General features: G+C 37.6%; 1 long non-coding RNA gene across 1 annotated transcript in view; it reads left to right on the top strand.

The window, feature by feature from the left end:
* The first annotated feature begins 883 nt into the window (after positions 1 to 883).
* Positions 884 to 26331, top strand: part of LOC145687714 (uncharacterized) — a 68261-nt gene continuing 42813 nt past the window's right edge. The window contains exon 1 of the long non-coding RNA XR_014131720.1: positions 884 to 1305. This is a non-coding gene — a long non-coding RNA (uncharacterized LOC145687714). The remainder of the gene's footprint in view (positions 1306 to 26331) is intronic.

The following is a 26331-nucleotide window of genomic DNA, read 5'->3' as shown; positions in this document are numbered from 1 at the left end:
TTGAAATTCTCACTGCCTCTTTTGTTACTTCTAATAACGAAACTTCTAGTAGAAAACAGTACCTTAGCATTAATGCAGTAAACTTTTTTTACTTTTTAAAAAAAAGAAAACACACACACTTCTCAACGAAAAAGAAAGATCATCATAAAAGCAAGGGTAGTTAAGGAATTCGTTCTCTATCAATGCAACTGAAGGAGCGTTCTCTAGTTGTTGCAATAGCCATGCAAAGTTGCACCTTAGTTTTCGTAGAGGCAACACGTCCTGCGTTGTTCGTGCTTTGGTGCTGATTCTGCCAGTGGTGGAAGTATTTTTTGTGCTAGTTTTTGTTGTGCTTTCTGGACTTCAGCAGAGTGAGCTTACCACTTGATTTGGGTGATTTCTCCCCGCTTTCGTTAAGTACAGTGCAAGATTACGACTGAATACGATGGCCAATATTAGGTTTAACACTCTTCGCCTTAGTTTTTAAAGTGTTTTCAAAGTTCTCCATTAGATTTTGCTCCACGAGTGGATTCGAATCACTTTTGAACTTGCACAAGATTCAGTATTATATATCGAACTATACTTTCCATGTAAACTTTTATGTATCAAATTAATTACTCAACATCTATGTGAACAGATCATTAATAAATTTGACAATTAAGTGACGTATGTAGTTGCAGAAGGTACTTACAACCTTCCGCTTGACTCGGCTTCTCCTACAATTTAATTGGTACGTATCCACGCGGTACCTATGGAAATCATTGACAACCAAGTGAAACAAGTGCTCTAAGTTTATGGTAAAATTCTTAGTGTTGCTGACGAACTTTATACTGATGGTCATTATTATAAAGTGCGTACTGGCCTCAAAGTTGTGAAAATTATTTTAAAAAGAATATCCCTTCCTATATTACTCTCAGTTTTCTTCGCTGTTGAGTGACGTATCCCGGACAGATAAAAACTTGTGCGAGGTGTGACAGCGAAACTCATTTGGTGTCCCAGTGTGATCGCCGAACATTTAGCGCCCGTTTAGATCATCGGTCCAGTAACCCTTCTCGAATTTCTACTTTGGATATCCGAATTGCTCGACCTATCTTACAATTGAAGGATGCGCCTGCTATTCATAACTACAGTGTGTTCCCGGTTTTGCCGACAAAGAGCGGATCAGGTCCTAGTATCGGCCCGACAATTCTGGATGACTCTACCCCGACATCCCCCTGCGAGGCAGCTTCTGTGTCCCGACCAAGTGATACATCCTCGCAAGTTCTTCTTCATGACAATGGCATGGCTAGCCATTTTCTTCCTGAGGTTAACCCCGACGCAAATAAGGTAGGTGACTTATCTGATAAGACTGAGTGTCACGGACCCCAGCCAATGGCAATCGGTAATTCAGAAACTACTCGGCCTGAACCTGTAATTAGTGATTTCCTTGACACGGTGCCTCTTCTCTCCGATGTGCTTGACTCGACAGGTAGTGGTCCCCAGTTATCCCTACATCAAGTGTTGATGACATTACTGAACCCCCTATTAGTGAACAACTGAAAGAGAAGAAACGTTCCAGTCACGAGGTTAATGCCAGGAAAGTTCTGAAAATGACCGGAAAGACATATGATTCGACCAGTAGAGTAACCCATACTAGGTTACGACAGATGTCTCAGTTAGATGCTACTTCAGGTAATAATGATGGGGAGGTTGTCGCCGAGACTTTGAACACCCGCACTACGCAGTGAGAATATGCTAGTGGTCTGTTTGGGACTTTTGTTTTTGTTCATATTGCATCTTTTTGCTGTTTTCCTTGGGCCTTCTGGTATTTTTTGTGTGTGTCTTAAACTCCACACCGCGCCTTCCTCCTGCTCTCAATTTACTTTTTTTTAAAACAGGAACGGTCAATTTTAATGGTCTCACATCTTCTACCAAGCAAAGTGCTGTTTTGGATTTTATTAAATGTTATTCTCTTGATATCTGTTTGCCCATTAAGTGACCTTGACCGAACTTCAAGGCCTTTATAAGTACACTTTTTTTCTAACGAAACCGTATACAACACTTATATTTCGCAATGATTTAGATTTTGAACAGTTATACAAGCATCCCACCGGCCGGATTATTATTGGAAATGTGGCCAATGCCCGGTTTTGTAACTCATATGCCCCTGCAGGTTCACACAGGCGGCGCGAACGTCACAATTTCTTTAATTTCGAGGTAACCTCTGCCTTACATGACAGTTCTCGTTTGATTACATGGGGCGAATATCATAACAGTATAGTTTCCGCTCAAGATTCCACTTCTACTTCGAACTTCTGCACTACTTTATTACATGTGATTAACCAATTTAATTTATGTGATGTTTGGCGTCATTTTCATACCCACAATCCTAGACACACGTTTTTCTACGCCACTGGATCTTCACGCGTCGATTCTTTTTTTAGATCTCACGGTCATTACTTCCACATGTGCAATCTGTGGAAAGGATTCCAGTTTGTTTTTCGGATCACATGGGGCTAGTTATGACTATCCAGTTACCACTTCAAAAGTTCCTGAAACATAATTGCTTATGGCACCTAAATACCGGCATCCATTCTAAGCCAGAATTCCAGCAGTTGCTACGCCCTCGCTGGGGAGAAATTAATCAGCAACTTTTGCGACGGAACAATATTATCCAATGGTGGGAACAACGGGGCAAACCAGCTTTGAAACAAATCTATAAAGAATACAGCAGAGAACGGTCACATCGATTCCATGAACAATATAATTACTACTCTCAGCTTCTACGCGACTATCGTACGGTATTCCTTAACGGTGAACCTGTACTTCCACAAATTGAACAGGTAAAGATTCTTTGTTAACATTACACCGCCAAAGAGTCTACGGTCTTACTGTCCGCTGTAAAGTCTCATCAGCGTCTCCACAGAGCCTCCGATTCTTGTACATATCAGTGCTGAACGTCGCAGAGGCAAGCAACAGATTATTCATAATGTAGTAGATGACGAAGGTATTTTATTTATTTATTTATTTATTTATTTACTGAACAAATTCCCAGATACAGCATAACTTTGCCATTTTAAACAGGGACATGCTAACAAAAGAAAGAAAAAAAAACAAGACAACAATCACAACAACATAGAAAAAAAGAGTGTAAAGGTAAAACTATTCCGTCAAAGCTCGTTTAATTGCTCTTTCAAACACTGAGTAGCTCGAAAAAATGTCCACATCAGTTGTTACTTGATTATAACAGTTTGGTATTCTATAAAAAAGAGACCTCTGTATAACAGCCAACCTAGGACGGGCAAGATGGAATAGGTGGGTATTCCGGGTGATGCGGGAAGGGACATGTAAGGATAGTTCTTGAAGTAATATTTCCGATCTTAAGCTTCCATTAACTAGTGTGTAGATATTTCAGTTCAGAGATAATTCTGCGTACTTCAGGAGTCTGAATATTAAGATGTCTCAAGAGTTCCTTCTTAGATAATATTCGAAGTGCAGGAACACGAAAACGGACTATAGCGATTAAGAAACTGAGAACAGAATCAAGTCTGGAGAGATGTGTAGGTGCTGCCATGGCCCATATGGGAGAGCAGTATTCGATCTTGGGCGCTATTAAAGTCTTATAAAAAGTTGCTAATGAAGAAACAGTGCGTAGGAACTAATATTATTCCATATTTTGTGCGCTATTTTGCCGATTTATCGCAACCATGACGCTCCAGCTAGTGATGACGGTGTTTTCGATACCATGAACCCTCTACCAGTTGAACTCCAAGCAGAGCTTGATGCTCTCTTTAGTGACGTTATGCTGGTTCTGCGTAACACCGGAATGCAATGACGGGGTTGTGTGTTCCTTCGGCTACTATTAAACTTCAGAGTTAAGTAGATCATATATGCTTCTTCTTTCATTCCCAGCGCGATTTAGATAATATCCTTAATAATATTCAGTTATTTAGTCAGCTGTCCGGTGCGGGATTACATATTACGAAAACAATACTACTTGTTTGAATGATACGTCTTCTCGCACTTTTGTCTCCTCCTTCCCTGTAGTTAACACTAATAAAATTCTTGGCATTACTTGGCATACCAATATAAAAATATCTATTCAGGCAACCTATGGAGTGGCTGTTCCTAAGGTCATTAACTTGCTTTATAAACACAAAGCTCGAAGTCTTACATCACATGATCGAGCGACCTTCTTAAACATGTTTGCCTTTAGTTTATTGTACTATACAATGCAGATTTTTCAGCTTTCTGTAATACACGCCAATAGACTTAACAAACATCTGTTTGCCTTTTTGTTGTATCAATCGACACTACAAGTTCATTGTAGAACTGTGTGTACGGGCAATCAAGTAGGAGAGATATGTATTAAAGACGTTGATCTTCAAGGTCGTTGTCTACTATTGTACCGCACATGCCAGCTTTTAATTTCCTTTTCTGAGTCTTTCTCCGTGTGCCATGTTATGCGTTGCCTTTTGACACGTGACTCTCAGCTCCCATGTTTCTATTCAGAACTGGTCTCAACCTTACCATTACCTTCGCACCGTCATTCTAGATATTTCTTATGCTCTTCTCTGTCACACAGATATTGAAGATATGACTGTAAAGAAATGGTATACATATTATGCAAATTATCTTTATACCCCCCTAAATGTGTCACTCGCCATCCCAATTGATCTTGGGCGCAAATATGGCATAATATTAATTCCTCTTTTTTACCACCTGGAATGAGAGAGTTATGGCATAGGTTAGTGCACAATGTATTTCTTACTAACCATCGAGCATGGGAAATCGGTTTTCGACCAGATGCTCAATGTATCCGATGTGGACAAGCTGACACACTCATCCATCGCTTGCAAACTTGTCCATCCACCCAGCATTTGTGGCGTAGCTAGAAACATATTATAGTACGTACAGTTCGTGTTGATTCACAGTTTATTAATAGTGAGCCGTTTTTTTTCTTTTGCCTGATTTTAAATACCTTCTACGCCGTAAACTCAATATTATAGTGTGGTTAACTATTCACACAAGGGCTATACTCCTTACCGAAAATGAGCTGCTGACACAAGCAATGTACATTCTTAGACTACAGTGCTCTTTCAAAACAATACCTTCAGATCTACGCTTGAGTCATTTTGCTCACTACCCGACTGCTGTTTACTATTTCTTATCCCGCCTCACTTCTGAAAGTGGCTCTAAACTCAAAACCAAATCTATTATTATTATTATTATTATTATTAAATGCATTTTTGTTGTCGGAGGCCCGTGTTCGATCCCGGCGGGAGCTCATGTGGTTCGGAGCCTACGTTAAGTTGTAGGTTTACCTCTCATATAGCCTAACTGCTGAAAAGGACGCTAAACTCAATATTATTATTATTATTATTATTATTATTATTATTATTATTATTATTATTATTATTATTATTATTATTATTATTATTATTAAGTAGGGAATATAAAAAAAGGTTTGAGGGTACTAAATTTGGTGAGGCATTTTATTTATTCCTAGTATGTACTTTATTGTTGTCTTGGTGTATCAGAACCTTTTTAGATAAGATTTCACGACAACCTCACATTTTTTTTCACTTAAAAGTCTTAATAGCTCTCAATAGTATCACCGCTTGCTACAGTCTATCTCACAAGAATGCACTCAGTTTCATAAGACATTAGGCATCACCTTACCTCGAACACTCTCACTGAGTAATTTACGAGAAAAAAAATGAGGTGTGTTCTCTACTGTTTTCAAATCGGTTTTGTCTCAGGTTCGAAGTAGTAGATGAAAACCGTACATTGAAATATGATTTTTTTTTAAAAAAAAAAAAAAACATGGTTGTATCCTCTTTTTAAAGATAAATGATATGCTCAAAAGTGAGATATCTTTCACACTTTCCTATAGAAAAACTTGTCTGAATAGAAATCAAAATGAGTTGAGGCCATAGTGGGACACTATTTAGTATATCTTAGATCCTACGCAGGGCGATGTTTCAACTTGGAGGGGAAACGTACACCTAGAAAAAAAAAAAACACTGAACTCGCTGCCGACTGTGTTCAGCATTCAGATTTGGCAACCTGTCTCATCAATATTTTCCTCATGCTCTGCCACACATTTGTATCTTTAAAGCCTCATTAGAGGATGTAAATTATGATACAAAATGCCTATAATTTCTATAGCACACCTAAGGTTTTGATTTTGTAATACTGTCGTGGATATCATCAATGTTTTCTGGATCAGTATTATTGAAGGTGCACTGCAGCGAAGTTCATTAACAAAGAATCATTGACTTTTTTAGAAATCTGCAACTCAACTTCTCACAGTAGCATTATAAGTTTCACAACAATTGAAACATATCTAGATGGATTTTTGAGGTGATATCCTTCTAGTAGAGGTACCCAATAAAAGCTCGGTAATGCGCACCACAGAGCCGGTTATGTTGCGATGAGCTATCGGCTCTGTTCGACTTGGATCAGATGAACCATCCTCTCGAGTCGGCTCAGTAGACGTGATATATGAGCGGTCTTTCTGAGCTTGGCTCTGTGGTAAACAAGCCGCGAGCCGACCAATTTAAACAAATTGCACAATTAGGGTCGGCATGTTTCATTTAACACATTTAAATAAACCGAGTTTGTTCACTAGATGTTTGATCGGTTGTCGCTTTTATGGAAGTGACTGTATGTCCCGCCTAGTGAGTCTTCTTGTATCTGATCTCTTCTTAAAGAAAATCCTTGGTTCGGCTGTGAAGAGGATTGTTACAAAACAAAGTTATTGTAAAGTCATGTGTAAAGTTCCTACTTTTTTTTGTATAGCTATCTTGAAGAATTAATGGATTTACGCAGCGTTCAGTAGCTTTCATCGGTTCAGGTTTGGAGGGCCATGAAAACCACTTGTTTTCATTAGACACTTGAAGAAAAAACACTAAAAGAACGGTTTTCTATTATTATTGAACATAAAACTTCACAGGTTCTGTTAACAACACTATGTTTTGCATCCATACAGCACCGCAGGATTTTCATTTGAGAAAAGATATTCAAGTGACAATTAATTCACATTTTCTTTACTGTTAATGCACTCCGCTGTTCTGTTGAAGATATCAGTAAAATTGTTTAATGAGTATCAATTTGGGCAAGAAGGACAACCTGACGTTCCTTCTTACTTCGCAGCGTAAGAGTGAAAATTCATGAATTATCGGAAATGAATTTTGTAAAAGGCAGTCCAAACTTTTGAATATATATATATATATATATATATATATATATATATATATATATATATATATATATATATATATATATATATATATATATATATATATCCTGATACCGATGGAACGACCATACATTGGCGTTTTGCATTCCATCAGGCGACCTGGTCGATCAGGCGACACTATATGGTCGTCCAGTGGGAAACCGTGTTAGATGGTCTCCTCTCACCACCACTAGTGCGTAGAAATCAACTTTGAAAATTGACGTTGGTGGTCCCAACGGTGCTGAGATAACTTTTTTTTGTATAACTGCAGTTCAGGGTTTCATCGGCAGGTGCGCGACAGTCGCGAGCGTATAGCTTGTCGATCGTATAGTTCTGTATACATCAAGGCGCGTTGGACCACCGGAAGTTCTCATTTCGCAGTTGGCAGCTGTGCTCACCATTGGCTCGTGCATGTACTTTGTTCTGTTTGCAGATAGATTTCTCACGTTTTCGGAAGCTAGAAGAAACAACATGAATGAAGGAATCAAACAATGATTAAAAAGTAACTGAAACAAGAAAAAGTAACAGTGTTTTTTAGATTGTACATAGAACACATGTGACTATCTACAAATAATTATTATAATACGTTGTTTCAACTATTATCATACATATTGATTGTGTGGGATGTCAAATACTTTTACAAGCAGTGTTGGGTGTCTTTGGGCCACCTTCACATAACGAAAGCCGAAAGTTACTGGCGGAAGTTTAAAAATGTTTTATATCCATTTATAAGAAAATTGTCAATCGTTTTATACTAGTTTCCTTAAATCTCGGATCCGTTTCCCGCAGAGCCGTAGCTAGAAGGGGTCGCGCGGGGCGGTCGTCCCAGGCGCTGATGGCTAGAAAGCGCTGAACGAGCAAACAGAAAGAAATGTTAAAAAAAAAGTATTGACGCCCTGTTAAATCAATGTTGTTGTCGGTTTTGATACAATTTGATACAACTGTAACACTCCGATTTTGATAAAATTTTGCAGTTAGATACTACACATAAAATACACGAATACGTGCTTTTTTTAAAATTTTCTGCGGATAAACAATTATTGGGGACCAAAGCCCCTACCCAATATTTCGAAAGTTGACGCCCGAACGCAGTATGAAGTGAACCGAAGTGAATGAAATTGTGCACAGATATTGTACCTAATAGATGTAAAATGAGGGAATACTTGTTTCGTATTTTCCTGAAACAAAGAAATAAATGGGTCGGGCAAAGACCCTTCCAAATATTTGATTACGAAATATGAAAAGTGCTAATGAGTATACTTTCGAAGTGCCTAAATTACATAGAGAATCACAACGAAAGTGTGTTAAGAAACAATACACAAAAATAAGCTAACCCGTGTTTTGTAGTTTGTGCGGGAAAACTGAGTGGATACCAAGGTCCTCTCCTAAAAAGGTACATAATAAAGCAGAAGCGCAGGAAGGAGTGGACCGAAGCGAATGAAATTATACATAGATCTTGTATATGTAAAATAAGGCAATACGTGTTTCGCAAGTAGCTAGGGGGCGCTAACTTCAGTCTTTGAAATTGAACTTTTGAGGGCAGAAACACGAAACACTCGAAATTCACTGTATTGATTCCTACTTTTAGGTTATCTATCTATTGTTAAAATTTCACCATTTTCACACTAGTTTTTTCTACCTATAGCGTATTTTATAGTATTTCGAGGTGCGCCTTTCACCCTTACAGTGTTTTTCACATAAATAAAAACACGTGTCGATTTATTTTCTGTTTACTGTTGATGTGCAAATTTGAAGCAAATCAGTACGGGACACTTGGGAAACAGGAATTGCTTTATTTCACATATACAATATCTACACACAATTTCATTCGCTTCGGTCCATTCCTTCTTGCGCTTCTGCTGTAATAATTACTTTCTTCAGAGGGGCCTTGGCCCCAACACTACATTTCCGCAGAAACTAAAAACAAGTGTTCGCTTTTTTTTTTTTTTTTTTTTTTTTGCCTATTGTCCCTACACAAAGCGATGTAGTAATTCACCTTATCCTTTAGGCACTTCTAATATATATTTATTCGCACTTTTGATATTTCGTAATCAAAGGTTTGGAATGGTCTGTGCCCCACCCACCTGTTTTATGTTTTTTTGTTTTAAGAAAATACGAAATACGTATTCCTTCGATTTAATTGTACGGTATCTATGCATAATTTCATTTACTTCGGTCCACTTGTTCTTGCTTTCCGAGTGCCAACTTTCAAAATTTTGGGTTGGGGCTTCTGCACCCTAAAACCGTTTTTCCGTAAAAAGAAAATACGTATTCATTTATTTCATGTGTAATATCTACCTGCCAAATTTTATCAAAATCGGAGTGTTACACTTGGGAAGTGTTACATGTTAGTACTTAAAGAAAGTTATTGCTGTATATGATTTTTAATGACGATGTGATATATAAGGTGCTAAGTAATGATTTATAATGTACTCAAGAGCGTTTTCAAAATTAGAAACAGTCAAAGTCTGGGTGTGAAATACGTTGACGGTGATGAGCTTGCTTACTTAATCATGCTTTTCTACCCAATGGGATTAATATTTCTGTGAGAATGAAGATACAAAAATGAAAATAGTGAAGAGACACGAGAGGACATGCAAGTTACTGTTTGCGCGGGAATATTAAAAGTGTAGGAAAACAAGAGGAATATTAACACTTTCGAACTACAAGCAGTTGTAAAAAAGGAGTCAGCGAATTTTCTCTTTCTCAAAGACTGATCACTACCAGTGTATTTTTTTATTCCTTTGATAGGCTATATGAAATGCTTCCAATTTGAAGGAATTTGTTGGAATCATTTCTTCATCAACCACTTGTATCACCAGGATATTTTCTTTTGTGCATACGTATCTACTTTTGTAGTTTTTCTATCAGCATACATACCAAACGTATACACATATATAATATATATGTGTGTATGTCTGTTAGTGTATTTTTAATGTTAATTAATAATAAGCAGGGTTGGCAAAAACCATGGTTTTTATTAAAAAAAACAACAAAAAAACAGGTTTTTTGGTTTAAACCCGGTTTTTTTGGTTTAAACCAGGTTTTTTTTTGTTTAAATAATTTACTCTATGTATTTATATTAGATATGGACAGAAATGAGTTTGTTTCACCTTGGTGTTATTATGGAACAACAATGTTATACTGGAAGGGGTCACATAAGCTTGAAGCGGAATCCAAGCTTCTTCTCGGCTTCATCCAAGAAAAATTGTCCATTTCGACACGAAACCGGGACTAATTGGTCACAAATACGATTGCCGACTGGACTCCTGATAAAAATACGTTGTACTGATCTTTACATAGGCCTACTTGTTAATATAATTGTCAAGAGTCATTTCAGAAGGACAAAAAGATAAACAGTTACACAAGTAAAAACATTATACAATTATAAATAAATCGGAAAACTCCCGCCTTAGCCATTGGAAAAATCCTGTTATTACTTTAAGTGTATTTGCATATAAAATTTTAAGGTCAATGTATCATAATCACTACGCTAAAACTGAGGTATTAAATTACAAATTTGGTATGTAGGTATCATTCAATAAAATTAAAACAGTCAAATCCAAGCTGATGTTGGAAAACACGTAGGCAGTTGATAAAATTTGCCAATTTCTATAAATATGTTTAAGCAACCTTGGCCTCTTTATAAAGCAACAGGCATTCATTACAGTAGAAATATGTAATTTGGTTTCATTTCGTATGTTTAGGCTTAAAATCCTTATGAAATACCAAAGTTATCACGGAGAAGACTTTCGCTTAAAGGGACACCTCGAATCGCTACTTGGTTTACACTTGAGAGATGGGTTGTGGTTCGATCGAGAATTGAACACGGGACCCCTTGATTAAAAGGTGAAAAGTAGATAAACGTAATGCAGATGGTTTGATATGTGGAGACGTCACCATGAAGTTCACACGATTTAAAGCATTTTTCTTTCGTTTTTTGTTTGGTTTAAACCAGTTTTTTTTTTTTTTATAAAAAAAACAGCTGCTTTAAACCACCTTGGTTTAAACCAGCCAACCCTGATAATAAGCAACTTTAAATTCACAACTTCTATTCATTAAGAGATTTAGTAATTACTATTATTTCAAAATGTTGTAGCGAACTATATTTTGGATTTGAAATACAGCATTAAACATATTCTTTAGCTCCATAGATCAATATTGAGAAATTCGCAAAGAAGGCTTCTTCTAAATGTCCATTACATTTCACAAAATATTTTTTTATCGTAAAAGAATTGAAATTAAAATCCAATTTACCTACAGAATACAATTGTATGCAATATTGCAAATAGTTGTACTGTAAGTTTCCATAACTATTCTCCAAGTGGATTTGTATAGAACCAAAGGGAGTTTTGTCAAGTTTAACAAAAATTCCAAAATAAACCTCTTGAAAGCAGCTCTTATTTGTAAAAGAATACATAATGATCGCTCTTGGCTGTTGTAATGCTCTTTTAAGCAGCTTAATAAAAATTCAGTGTAGCATAATAACAAAAGCTGCTTTTCATATTTAAAAAACAGAAAGCTTGGTAAGGTGTCTGTACTGGGTGCAGGGGCGTCATTTCAGATTTCACTTGGGGGGGGCAAGATACCACCGACATAAGACTTTCACGTTTTGTACTAGTATGTTAGTAGACACTCGATTAAAGTATATGTAATCCTCAAACTCTTGGGGGGGCAATTGCCCCCTCCTGCCCTCCCTAAATGACGCCCCTGACTGGGTGCCGAATTCTACTTCACCCCGGGCGCTCTAGTTACGGCTCTGATAGATGGTATTAAAAAAAACTCTGTTGACATGTAAAAAGTTCGAACGGAGTACCTACAAAACGGAACACCGAGCTCATTCATGGTGTATGCAGGCACGTAGCCAGGATTTCGTAATAGGGGGGGTCCGTGACGAAATACTGTGGTTATTACAACAGAGGCTCGATCATTCAACTGAAAACCTATATGGGTTCGTTTAGCCAGGATTTCGTAATGGGGGAAGGGGAATGACATGAAATTGAAAATTGAAAATTTCTTTAAAAAGTGTAACTGGAATATATGTTACCAATCTCATGTTATTCGTGATTGTGGGCATTTCTTAAGTTCTTCTGAGAATCTATCTAATCGAACCTGTTCATCGATCGTCATTTGTAGTCCATAGAATTAGCATGGAGCTAGATGAAATTCGGAATGCTCCGTTACAATAATATCCATTTTCAACTTTACCTCCCCCTGTTTCCTCTACACAAAATTCCTCATAAGAAAAAGTAGCCAAACTCTTGCTGTAGCTTTATATTTTTACCGATGATTCTTCTTTTTCTCGTTTCTTTTTGTTTCATCCTTCCTTAATGTTCACATTTCTGGTTCTGAAGGGAAGGGGGGGGGGTCCGTGCTACGTGCCTGGTGTATGGCATGCTTTAACAATGAGAAAGGCAAATAACTTTAAAACGTCGGCACAATCAAGCCCTTAAATGAGATACGAACTTCCTTTTCTGAACATTTGTAATCTCTAGGTTGAAATTGGTAAGGGTAATTTTTAATTTTTCATTGTTGGGTAAAGACAGGAAGATTGTACTGATATATTTACTGGTACAGCCAACTGCTTTCGAGTTTCTTTAAAAGTACGAGTAATTTCATGTGTTTAGATACAACTCTTCCTTGTTGTTCAATCACTCATTTTTTCCTTAATTGTTCTTCGTTTTTGGCTGGGGTTAAAATAACACATGGGCTGAAAAGTCCCGGGCCTAACAAAGAAAACACCGGTTTTTTTGGTTCAAAATTAGCTTTATTCATCAACGTAATCTCCATGAAGAGCAACGCAATCAGTCCAGCGCCGCTCTAACATTTCAATACCACTTTTGTAGAACGATTTATCTTTTGCCTCAAAATAGGCCTCAGTTGCAGCGATAACCTCTTCATTCGTGCGAAATTTCTTACCGGCGAGCATTTTTTTCAGGTCTGCGAACAGCCAGTAGTCGCTGGGAGCCAAATCTGGCGAATACGGTGGATGTGGGAGCAATTCGAAGTTCAATTCATGTAGTTTTGCCATTGTTTTGATTGACTTGTGACACGGTGCGTTGCCTTGATGATACAAAAGTTTTTTCTTTGCCATATGCGGTCGTTTCTTTGCAATTTCGGCCTTCAAACGCTCCAATAACGCTATATAATAGTCACTGTTAATGGTATGTCCTTTCTCAAGATAGTCGATGAATATTACACCACGCACTTCCCAAAATACCGAGGCCATAACCTTGCCAGCCGATTGTTGTGCTTTCGGGCGCTTTGGACGAGGTTCACCAGTTGCTGTCCACTCAGATGCCGATCGTTTTGATTCCGGAGTGAAGTGATGGATCCATGTTTCATCCATGGTCACATATCGACGCAAAAAGTCCGGTTTGTTACGTTTAAACATGGCCAAACACTGCTCAGAAGCATCAACACGTTCTTGTTTTTGGTCAACAGTGAGCAAACGCGGCACCCACTTTGAACAGAGCTTTCTCATAGTCAAATGCTCATGCAATATAAAGCCAACACGTTCTTTTGATATCTTTACGATGTCAGCTAACTCACGCACCTTCACTTTTCGATCATTCAAAACAAGTTTGTGGATTTTTTTTTATGTTTTATGATGTTACTGCCTCATTTGGACGTCCACTGCGTTCTGCATCATCGGTGTCTCTACGACCACGTTTGAAGTCAGCAAACCAACGTTTTATTGTTGTTTCTGATGGAGCGGAGTCCCCATAACACTTTTCAAGCCATTGCTTCGCTTGAACGGTATTTTTTCCCATCAAGAAGCAGTGTAAAATTAAAACACGAAATTGTTTTGAAACTAACACAAGTAGGGTCACTCTTAGCACAATAACTCACAGACGAATGAATAGAATATCATGAAATTCTCACAGCTGTCTTGTGAAGGTTAGTATTCACTGAAAACAAGGTGACTGCAATACAACTAGCGCCATCTATGTGTTAGGCCCGGGACTTTTCAGCCCATGTGTTAATTGAAGTAAATGATGTAAGTTGGTTCTCAAAACAATTTAGTGCAAACATTACTACATAATTATTGGTCAAGTAATTAAGTTCTATTACTGACGGTTTTATTCAAAGTAACTTATAATATTTCATACTGTGTGTAAATTGAAGAAACTTTTTCCAATAAGAAAGTAATTTATCCATACAGCAAAGCTTGTATTTTCACTTCCAGAATGTCTTTGTGATAATGTTTGTGACATTTTACATGTTAACAAGCTTTGCTTACTTAATATAGATTAATATCATCACTGAGCAAATCAGAATGTTGAATCAGAATTTAGAAAGTTGAACATTCACATTCAATTTGATAAACTAGTCCTATTTTACCCCGACCGAAGAAAAGAGTTGTTCCGCTCTCATGACTTATTTATACTTTTCTCGAGTAATCTTGATGAGTACGAAATTTTAATTATGTTGTCCTCACTACGCAAATTCAATGAAAATTCTTGTAATTACTGTATCTTGTTTTCTCGTTTGTTGAAGTGATATCTGAATCTTAATCAGCCTTCACACTTTGGAAGACTAGGACTATGATGAATTTTTTTTTTTTCAAGGAAAGTCCCCAAAGGATATAATGTCTGCAACAGAGATGGAATAGGTTAGTGGGTCAAGATTTGTGAGTGGGTCAGTGGGTCGTGGTCAGCAGGACGTGACCCACTGCTACCTACCACCCACCGTGACCCACTGCTACCTACCACCCACCGTGACCCACTGACACTCTCAGACCGACTGACTCACTCTATTCAGTCTATAGTAGACATCAGCTTCTGAACACTGGTGAATGTGCCTGTGTTTCACTTTCAAGGCCTCCATTTTATTCCTTTTTCATTTTTTTCTGTTTACTTATCTGACAAGGGAACCTTCCGAAAATGATAGTTGCAGTGAAAGATATGACCTATGCCAATTGAAAGAGCTGTAACAGAGATGAGCATTCCCAAAAAATTAGCTGCCCATAGCAATAGGTTCAAGAAATATAAGGGGTGGAATTTCGGGAAACAGCAAGGTTGGACAATGGGGAAAAGTGCAAATTTCGCAAAAAAAAAAAGGGGGGGCACAGCAAAATACAATGCTGGCAAGTGATGTATAGAAAGAGACTTGCCACAATAGGGAACAAATGAAGGCCGCCAGTGGGGTTAACAGTGTTGCCAACTGCAATAAAAAGTACATGTTTTGTAAAGAGCACTATATGAATTGAGTGCAATATTCAGTGTCATGTAGAACATAAGATATGACGTGTATAATCAGTGGTACAATCTAACAAAAGAAAATAGAAAAAAAAACAGAAGTACGAACAATACGGAAAAGACGAAGTTGGCCATAATGCGCCACATTTGATCACGAGCTGTGCATATTAGAATGAACAAAACAAGAAGCACCAACTATGCAGGAAATCGACGTACCTAGAGTCGAAAAGAAAAACGAGTTCCAAAGTTGGCAGCACTGGCCATGAAAATCCAGACAATTTTAATATAGTTAGGCTACTCGCTTCACAAAAAGAAAATTCCGGCAAGAGGCATTAGCCTTCGCATCATTTGTACATGCTCGTCCACATTGTACGTGCAATTGTTCGAAGAGACAATGGTCCAAACAGAAGATACATTTGCAGTGAGCACCGCGGAATACTGCCAATCCGTCATACATGGTACAATGATCGCCTGTGAATGTCTCGAAACAGTACTCTAGAGATGTCGGAACCTTTGGTGGTCTTTCTACCACATATCCACACCAGTAGAAAGCAAACATAATCAAAGGCTTGACCTGCTGGGTGTTGCTGTCTGCAGTACTATCACCGCCTATATGATGTATCCAGAGTGTCCCACCTAACTCTGCGACTGAAATAGTTTCAAATCGAAAAAAAAATGTGACACATCCAGTTGTGCAGGAATGTACCCATGTCAGCGGGCGAGAAACTTCTGTGAGACGCAAGTGCTCCCATGTCCCCCATCATAGGGTCCCAGTAGCCAACTTCAAACTTTCAAATAGCACCATCGGTCGAGTTATATTTCTTTCGATAAATCATGGAATATGCAACAACGCATATCAGAAATATTTACTATATGGGATTTCAAAATGGCCGCCAAAAATATCTGCTCGGTGACAAGAACAACGTGCATTTTTGGTGGCCATTTTGAAACCCGTGCGTCATATGGCAAATGTTTCTTATAGGCTGTATTGTATCTATCCAGAGAAATATCATCCGCCCCCTGTTCCCGTTTGAAATGTTGCGGTTGACCCCTCGAGCCTTATGATGGGGACCCTGGGGACTTGCTTCTTGCAAAGTTTTCTTGGCTCTCGACATGAGTACATTCCTGTGCAATTGGATTTGCAACATCTGTTTTCGCCTCGCAGCAATTTGAGATCACAATGTTCGATGCCATGTTAAGACAACATATATTTGTGGCGGCCATTCTGAAAAACATGCTTCACATAGCAAATGTTTCCTATATGTGTTGTTGCACATTCCATGATCTATCGAGAGAGGTACCACTCGGTCCCTGTTGCCACTTGAAAGTTTGAAGTTGGCTCCTGGGGCCCTATGATGGCCATCCTGGGGGCACTTGCTTCTCACAGACTTTTATAATCCCCTGACATTGGTACATTCCTGCACAACTGGACCGTCACATTTTTGTTCGTTTCTCAAATCTTTCAGGTCACAAAGTTTGGTGGGACACCCTGTATATTCCCACATACCACCCAACCATGACATATTGTTTACTTCTATTATAGGTTGTTGGCTCAACCCAACCATTTCATGTTCCCCGACTTGGCATTGCCTCAATCACTCTAGCATTGATGCATTCCGAGTGATGCCTGTTGCTGAAATTTTCTTTTTGTGAAGCGAGTGGCCTAATTATATTAGACTTGTCTGGATGTTCATGGCCAGTGCTGCCAGATTTGGAACTCGTTTTTCTTTTCGACTCTAGGTACGTCGGTTTCCTGCATAGTCGGAGCTTCTTGTTTTGTTTATTCTAATATGCACAGCTCGTGATCAAATGTGGCGCATTATGGCCAACTTCGTCTTTTCCGTATTGTTCGTACTTCTGTTTTTTCTATTTTCTTTTGTTAGATTGTACCACTGATTATACACGCCATATCTTATGTTCTACATGACACTGAATATTGCACTCAATTCATATAGTGCTCTTTACAAAACATGTACTTTTTATTGCAGTTGGCAACACTGTTAACCCCACTGGTGGCCTTCATTTGTTCCCTATTGTGGCAAGTCTCTTTCTATAGATCACTTGCCAGCATTGTATTTTGCCGTGCCCCCCCCTTTTTTTTTTTGCGAAATTTGCACTTTTCCCCATTGTCCAACCTTGCTATTTCCCGAAATTCCATCCCTTATATTTCTTGAACCTATTGCTATGGGCAGCTAATTTTTTGGGAATGCTCATCTCTGTTACAGCTCTTTCAATTGGCATAGGTCATATCTTTCACTGCAACTATCATTTTCGGAAGGTTCCCTTGTGAGATGAGTATATCTATGTGAAAAAAGAACTTCAGGTATTTTGGATATTGATATTTGTAACTGTTGTAACAACAATAGGACTTACTACCTGGCTTTCGAGATACAGCCTGTGAGTTTTTAGAGGAACTAACTACTGAAAAAAATACATTTTTGAATCACCTGTAATACATGAGTTATTACATAAAAGCGAATGTAACTATGTGTAAGTGATGATCACGGACAAATGGCAAAGCCAAATGAAATGAATTTTGGTAGATAGATAGACCCTAATCCCAACTGGGATGTTATCATATCACTTTTATTACAATACATGTACTAAAGGGGGAGAGGAGGTCCAAGTTTTTACGAAAAATTGAGTATCTCACAAGTCGTTCAACTTAGGGAGTGAAATTCAGTATATTAACTCTTTATTAAAAATAAACAGAACGTGTTCTAGCAGTTTTTAAATTTCTCTTCTATGGGGGAGACTTTCTACATATGGGAAATTGGTAGTGGGTTGATTTGTAAAACTAATCAAAAACGATCGATATTAGTTGAGAAAAAAATAAGAAACAATTATTAATTGAGACACAAAAAATACAGTCTCAATTAATTAGAAAGCAGTAATAATTAGAAAGCAATGGTATCATATATCCACTACTTTCTAATATAATATTTTTTGAATCTTATGTTTATTATATGGAGCCTTCTCAGCACAAGGCACTGAAGATATAAGGTTGCGAGAAATATATATATATATAAAATTTGTACTGTAAGTTTAATTACATGGAAGTCTTAAGTTTTCACTGTATACTTAATTATATGGAAAACTTTACATCTTTTTTCACATTTACTTTGGTCCACTTTCAAATTTCATCATTTTTTCCACTGAAAAGTATCTCTAATTCAGCAAGGAAATAATTATATATAATACTTCAAATTCATCGTAATTTTACCCATGACAACCACTTTACCATTTTATATTGTAAAGGTCAGATCCATCTTATTATAACAGAGCGGTGCTTGAGCGATTGACAGTGGAAATTCAAACTCCGATTAGTGATAATTTCACAGCATTGTTTAATTGCAAGTGTAAACTCTTTAGTCAGTGGACAGGAGGACGTGGATCATGGGTTAAAGTTGATTACAATGGGTTTTGATGGGTAGTGGGTCAGAGTGCGTCACGTTAGGTAGTGGGACATATTGGGTCATGGTTTGTCGAAGTGGTTCATGGTGGATGGTGGATCACAGTGGGTCATGGTCACGATGGGTGGTGGGTCAATAGGTTTTGGGTCAATATTTCATTGACTACATCATCTGAACAGTGATCAGAAATAACGAATTGAAGCAAGCATCATTCCTTTTGATCACTGTTCAGACATTTTCTCCTTTATATATTTTCCTTGGAACAACGTAAACATGATAGTTTAAACTAATTAAGGTTGCTTGAGATTCCGCCATCACTTTTTCAAGCTTGACGTATTATAAGAAAATTAATCATGCACTGTAGTGTCTTTCTTTGCTAAACAAACGCATGTTTAATTAGATGCGTAACCGCGGTCTCAATTAATGCGGATATTCAACACTATTGCATTTGCTGTCACTACTGGAAGTAAGATTTCTTTATAGATTAATTGGTATTTTAGGCTTCAAGACTTTTACTTGCCTCTTGATGTGACACTCGTCAATGAGCACGTAAGGTTGTAATGAAAACTGAGACTGAATTAAATTATTCATTACGAAGCAACAGTCTGAAAGAGGTGTGTCTTACATTCGAGTTTGCAAGTTTAGGCCTACATTTTGCACTGTCAGTAAGGCCCAATTTACAGCAGAAAACGATTGAGTTTTGCCGGAGATAGCTAATCTTGTTAGTCATGATTCTGTGAAAAATGTGTACTAGGAACACACACATTTTCCGAAAATGGGAAATTGTTTTATCCGGAAATTGGAAACTGAAAACGGAAGACGAAAAGTTTTCATTGTGTTTTCACATGTTTATTTATCTTTTTCATTCTTAAAAGTCAATGCCGAGTAGTTTTTTTTTTTTTTTTTCGTCTCACATTTGAGGGCGTTTTAGACTCGCGTAAATACGGTATCTAAAATGTCCTGCAGCCCGCTTTAATTGCAAACTACGCTTGAAACTACTAAACTTTTAATCTTATGAACTTTTAGTTGAGATGCATATTCAACAATTTTTCCTATGGCCACGGACTTTCACTCCAAGGAAACTACGTTGGGAACATCGGAAACACTTAATATATACAGAAGTGAACATAATGTTTAAAATTGTAAAAATTTTGTTTTCACACATTTTCACCGCAAATTCAGTTTTACCAATTTATTGTATATTACAGCGCTTTTGAAGTATTCTGTAGATATATAAATGAAAGTCAACGCTTTATTTTTACATAAACGAAAATTACATTTGAAGAAAAAAACGCCATACAGTTTACCTCAGTTGCATATTCACCCATTTAAAGGAAAGTAAACGTTTAATTTTAAAAGAACTGAACACTGTTTGAAACTGAAAGAAATGTTTTCAAACCTCAGATGTTATTTCACTTAACCCATTTCAGGAATTTTGCAGAAATTTTAAAGTAACATGTATACAAGGTGTATCAGATCACCCGTCCCAGGCTTTTTTTTCGGCTCGTAGTGCACGTATACACTTCAAACAACAAATGGTGATGCTTTCATATTTGGTTTTTCAACTAAGTCAAACTAGTTTCAGGTATTCTTATTATGATAATGCCATTAAGCGATCAGCTAACTGCTTCATATGGCATTTGATACATAGATTTGGTGTCCCAAATACTTCTCTGCAACACATACTGTCACAGCGAAAGCAAGGAATAAAATTACCTGTTGCGCGTAAGTTAGGAGTTGAGAAAATGCTTTCTCCGATATGCACGGAAAAGAGCTGAAATGAGATGAGAAACAGTTAGCTGATCGTTTAATGTCATTATCACGGTAAAAATACCTGAAGCTAGTTTGACTTAGCTGAAGAACTAAATATCAATGACAAGTTCAACAAAGACAAACAGAGTGCTGTGAAAGGTTTTTATACGAGTTTAAGAAGTGACTTCCCAATTTATTTGTTAGAACACCTGTGTCTACAAGTATATTGAAATCTTTGAGTTTTATTTCCCACGCTTATGCCGGCTAGGCTAATAGAGATGGCAATGATGAGAAATGAATGAAATGGTGGAATCAAGAATGTGGGAGAAAACGGAAGAACCCGGAGGAAACTCACACACACGGTTTTTGTCCACCACAAAGATCACTTGGCGGAGCTGTGATCGAACCAAGAACTCTATGCAGCAGAGGTGAACGCTCTGCCACTGAGCCACAGCGACCCGTAAGTATATCGTGAACAACAAGTTTCAATAAGGAAAAAAATTGCAAAGTTCTATACAAATTAATGCACACTGATGAGCAAATGTTCTTTTCCACCATCACGAATACTGGACGCTCATGAGATTGGTGTATCATGTGTTAATGTTAATCCCAAAGTGATATGTGAAAAACGGAAACGAGTTCTGGGCAAGTTGACGTCGGGCTAGGGTTGCCAGACGTCCCGATTTTCAATGAAAGAATTAACTGTCCCGAAAAAGGCTTTCAGGACGCCTGTTTTCGCTCTTCAGATTGAAAAAGAAATCAGCCCGCAAGAACTAGTATGTCTCACCTGAAAACGGAAGGTAGTATTTCTGACTCAAGTGATGACGCAACAAAGAAAAGAGTATCTCTTCAATCATAAATGGGAGAGTGTGTCCTAATTGGCGCAATACTTAAGGCCTGTTAAATACAAAAGCTCGGAATTCGGAATAAGGGACACCAGGCAGCTCTCCCGTTACCTCTCCACATTTTTTATACATCCTTTGTGGGGCTTCATTTGTGCTAACTGTATATAAAAAGAATGAACGGGAAAATTGTAAGTAGCTACTAATCTAAAATAGACAGGTATAATCGATTCTTACCAGATGAGTAGGAACCGTGATCTTAATGGCTATATAGCGTGAGATTGGTTTCCCCTGTTTTTCGCTTACAAAATCTGGCAATCCTACGTCGGCTGAAAGAGGTCGGAATATAACATTGATATTCTGCGTGAGTGCTACTGGTCAGTTTGTACTACCCCTCTTCATAGTCGTATTTCCGCGCCAGAGAATGAGTGAGGGACTGTTTGTTGATGCTCCACCTGAGAGTATTGCTGTAGCACAAAGTACTGATTGGATAACGAGTGATACTTTTTTTTAAAAAAAAAACTTCGTTGCAACACTTTGTGAAATTCTGTCATCCCCTCACATCCAATTGTTGATGAACATGGCAGCCATAAAGAACTGAAAGTGATTAAATATGCGAGAGATCACAGGATTCATTGCTCCGTACTCCTCCACATATCACTCACAAGACTCAACTCATTGATAGGTGTTTTATGAAACCATCTCAAGACGCATACAATGATGCTTGTTCACTGTGGATGCGCAAGAATGCTGGAGTAAAGATATCCGAATACGATGTAGCGCATCTTGTTTCAGAGGCATACCAAAAGGTATATCACATGGACGTAGCTCTCAACCGATTTGAATTCACCAGAATATATTCACTGAACCCTCATATATTCACAGACACTGACTATCTGTCCGCAAATGTACACGAGTATCTGATCAGCACTTTGTGTGCAAAGGATTGTGCACGTCCATCCTCACCACAACAAACGTCTGCAGATCAGGCGCCATGTCTCCCGACATCCTTGATGCAGTCCTTATGGTTCCTCAAATCTCAACAGGACGGTTAGCTAGGGATGCTGCTATGAGCCACATCATGATTTGGAGGACTCTTCACAATAATGCGTTAAATCCTCATCATGTTCATATGCACCAAAAATTCCAAGAACAAGATTTCCATAACCATCTGGAGTTTTGTCAATGGGTGAGCGCCAGGAACTCATGCTTCACCAGAACATTCTGTGTACGGATGAGGCGACCTTCAAGATTAATGTAGGTCAACGTACACAATGCTCACTACTAGTCCAGCGAGAATGCTCACTGGGTACGTGAAGTTGACAATCAACATATCTGGAGTCTAATGTCTGGTGTGGTATAGTGGGAGGCCAAATTGGTCCTTACTTCTTCGAAGGTACTTTAACAGAAGTAGGATAGGCTAATTTTTTGTCTGATGTTCTTCCTGAGCTCTTGGAAGAGGTCTCATTAGCAACTCGTGAAATAATGTGATTACAAGACGGTTACTCTGCTCATTTTGCAAGAGTTGCCGGACAAACTGTTGCTCATTTATTTCCAAACAGGTGGATCGGAAGAGGAGGCCGTTTCCTGGTCAGCTCGTTCTCCAGATCTGACTCATCTCGATTTTTCTTTTGGGGACGAGTCAAGGAGCTGGTTTAGCAAGAGCGTCCTACTACAAGGGAAGACATGATGAACAAGATCTATAATGTATGCCATGGACTAAGGGGAAATGAAGTGTTAAGAGCAATCTACAATGTCCCGGTGCGCATTCGAATGTGGATCGCACGTGCTGGACGATCCTTTGAACATTTATTATGAGTTTTATTTTTTTTGAGGGGGGGAAGTACGATATTTTGGTAAGAATGTTCAGAACTTGCAGTTCATGTTATTTATTGTATTTATTATCTTCAGTTTGTTTATTTATACTATTCTTGAACAATTGTTTGTGCAAAGAGTTCCGAAAAGTGATTTATTAAAATGTTTACATAAGTTAAGAAGACTAAGAGAGTGGCAGTAATTTCTTAAATTTGATTTTTTTTGGAGGGGAGGGGTTGTTGTTGGACTTTACATCCAAATTTGTTTCATACGTAGTTTAAAACCAAAGAGTGTTTTTCTCTGCTTTTTTTTTAATTGGTTCAGATCCCGAATTTTAAAATAGTATTGTCCTGTAATATTGTTTTCGTTTGTTGATAAGTAGACGAGATATACCTTAACGTTTGATACTGAATGCTGTAAAGAGTTTTCAACAACTATTTAATAGAACATGTGCTATCTGATGTTCTTTTGGAGTCATTACCAACTAAAACTGTTGTTCTTAGTTGCAATTCAACAGCAAATCATACATAGATACCAAACCGTAGAGTTTAACGAAAAATGTTCTTGTAAAAGTTGTTTCCTTTTCAATAATACTTCCAAATAAATCGAAATTGGTACCACTCTCCATTTAAAATTTTGGAGTTGATCCCCCGCGGAAGTATTCTCGCTACGCCACTGAATATGAAAGAAGCACAGTTTGATTCTTCACATACGATTTGGTCATTCCTTTTTTGTTTGTTTGTTTTTTGAAGTGTCTACCTGCACTACGAAGTACGAACTGAGAAAAATGCATGGGACGGGTGGTCTAATAGCAATTCAACAACAAATAACACACACAGATGCCAAACCGTAGAATTTAACGAAAAGTGTTTCCTGCAAAATTGCTTGTTTTTCAATAATACTTCCAAAGAAATCGAAACTGATACCACTTTCCAAATAATTTTTTTTGCAGTTGATCCTCCGTGGAGTATTCCATTTAAAATTTTTAGGTTGATCCCCCGTGGAAGTATTCCCGCTACGCCACTGGATACGGATGCACCATTATTTGATTCTTCACCTACGATTTGGTAGTTCATTTTTTGTTTCAAGTGTCAACGTGCACTACGAGGCGAGAAAAGTGCCTGGGACGGGTGGCCTGATACTCCTTGTATATAGTAAAAAGCCGAAGGAACAGAATAAAGAGCTCGTCGCTCCATCAGATAAATACATACATATTTGTTACCGTAACTACAGGTGCGTAAAACATCTATACACAGCTTCGCCGGAAGTCCGCTTCATTGTAAGGCTAATTGGACGCCCAAGCAAACGTTGGTACTTCTGCTTGAATGGGCGCAGAAATTGCCTGAAACTGTACGCAAAAAAACATCTATACTGGACTCCGAAGAGGTACTTGAGTGAATTGTCTCCAGAAGAACGCCAGTTTGGGAACAGGCAGAAATACACCAATTTTGAAGAAAAAAAGTTGACTACGGTGTCATCCTCAATGTCTAGAGACGATATATCCAAACACAAATTTCCATACTCCAGCCGTTCTACCGGTTGCAAAAAGGATACGTTTTATGACGGTCTCCAAATTAGTAGAGGGATTTAAATATATATATATATATATATATATATATATATATATATATATATATATATATATATATAGGGTAATTTTGAATAGGCCTAATATAGACACAACATTGAAAGCAAAACGATGATATAGAAATATAATTTGACTGAAACGTGAAATATCTTGTCAGGAGTTCAATATGTTGGCTAAGTTACTTTTAAAATGTAACACATTACTTTGTCATCAACTTTTTCCTTATATACAGTATATGACACAAGTTTTACTTGGTGATAGTTGTTACTAATATAACTCATAGTCGGTTCGGAAGTAGCGCGCTATTTGTAACGAAGCTACAATAGCTAGCTACAAATTTTGTAGCTCTAGTTGTAACGGCGCTACAAGTCTAAACATGTAGCTTGTTTAGACATATTTTTATAGTTTGTAGATAATTTTGCACTAAAGCTACAAATACATCTTTTCCAGGACGCAAAAATATTTTGTAACTCTAACATTTCATCACAATTTTTAGTAAATTTTTATATGATGATAGGGAGAAAATATGATTGTTTTGTGATTTTTGTCTCCAATTATTTTGCAATAATATTACAAGAATTTTTTTCTGAAATAAATTGCGTGCTGACAGTCGGTCAAGAGGATAGTAATGACCAGGGCCCGGATCTTGTTGACCTAAAATTTTCTAGAAAGTGACCTATAAAATGACACTAAAATTCCTGTAAAATGCCCCTAAATATCACAAAAATTTACCTTAAAACTTGCGTTTTCTTAAATGTTTATTTCGTAAAACATTGAAACTTTTTAAATATCAATTGGATTTTAATTAACGTTTGTCACTCATATTCAAAAAGTTTTGTTTCAGTTAGTTGCACTCCATTGATCATTTATGTTCGTTGATCAGTCCATTGTACGGCATTGTACGTACTGAAAGCGTCAATTCACTCCCGAGTTGAAACTAGGAAGCACTCTTAAAAAATAATAGTTCGCAAGTGTAGACTACATGAGAATAATAGACAAAAACCCTGTTTAAAATCTTTGTACGCCTTCTAATTCATTTTTAGTTATTCATGTGATCACATCTTTTGTGGTCAACAATCCAAAACTATCCGTTCGGCCACCTACCAACCTCCAGCTTCCGTCAACCAGCTACAGCATAGTTTTCATTAGATTGTTAAGAATGCAGTTTTTCCACCTGAATAGTCAGAAAGCATGAAAAGAGATTATTTAACTTCGTCTTTTTCACATCCGTAAACAGTGTTCATTTTAAGATTTACTTATGTAGAAGAAAAAGAATAAAAAGTCCATAAGTGACCTAAAATTTACCTTAAAATATTAAAAAATGACGTGAAGCTTCAAATCGGCAAAAAGTGACAAAAAGTTGACCCTAATTTTTAGAATTTAAAGTTGATGGATACCGTTTTTATTAGAAGTTGCTTTGTCTTATGCGTAACAGAGAAAAGTTGACTTGTCAACAAAATCCGGGCCCTGGTAGTGACTCTTAAAATAGATCTACATGCCATTCTAGCAGCGAAAGCAT

Source organism: Thermobia domestica, chromosome 6, assembly GCF_964235325.1.
Source record: "Thermobia domestica chromosome 6, izTheDome1.hap1.1, whole genome shotgun sequence".
Lineage (NCBI taxonomy): Eukaryota > Metazoa > Arthropoda > Insecta > Zygentoma > Lepismatidae > Thermobia > Thermobia domestica.
Note: the sequence above shows the minus strand (reverse complement) of the source record. Positions and strands in the feature narration are given on the sequence as shown.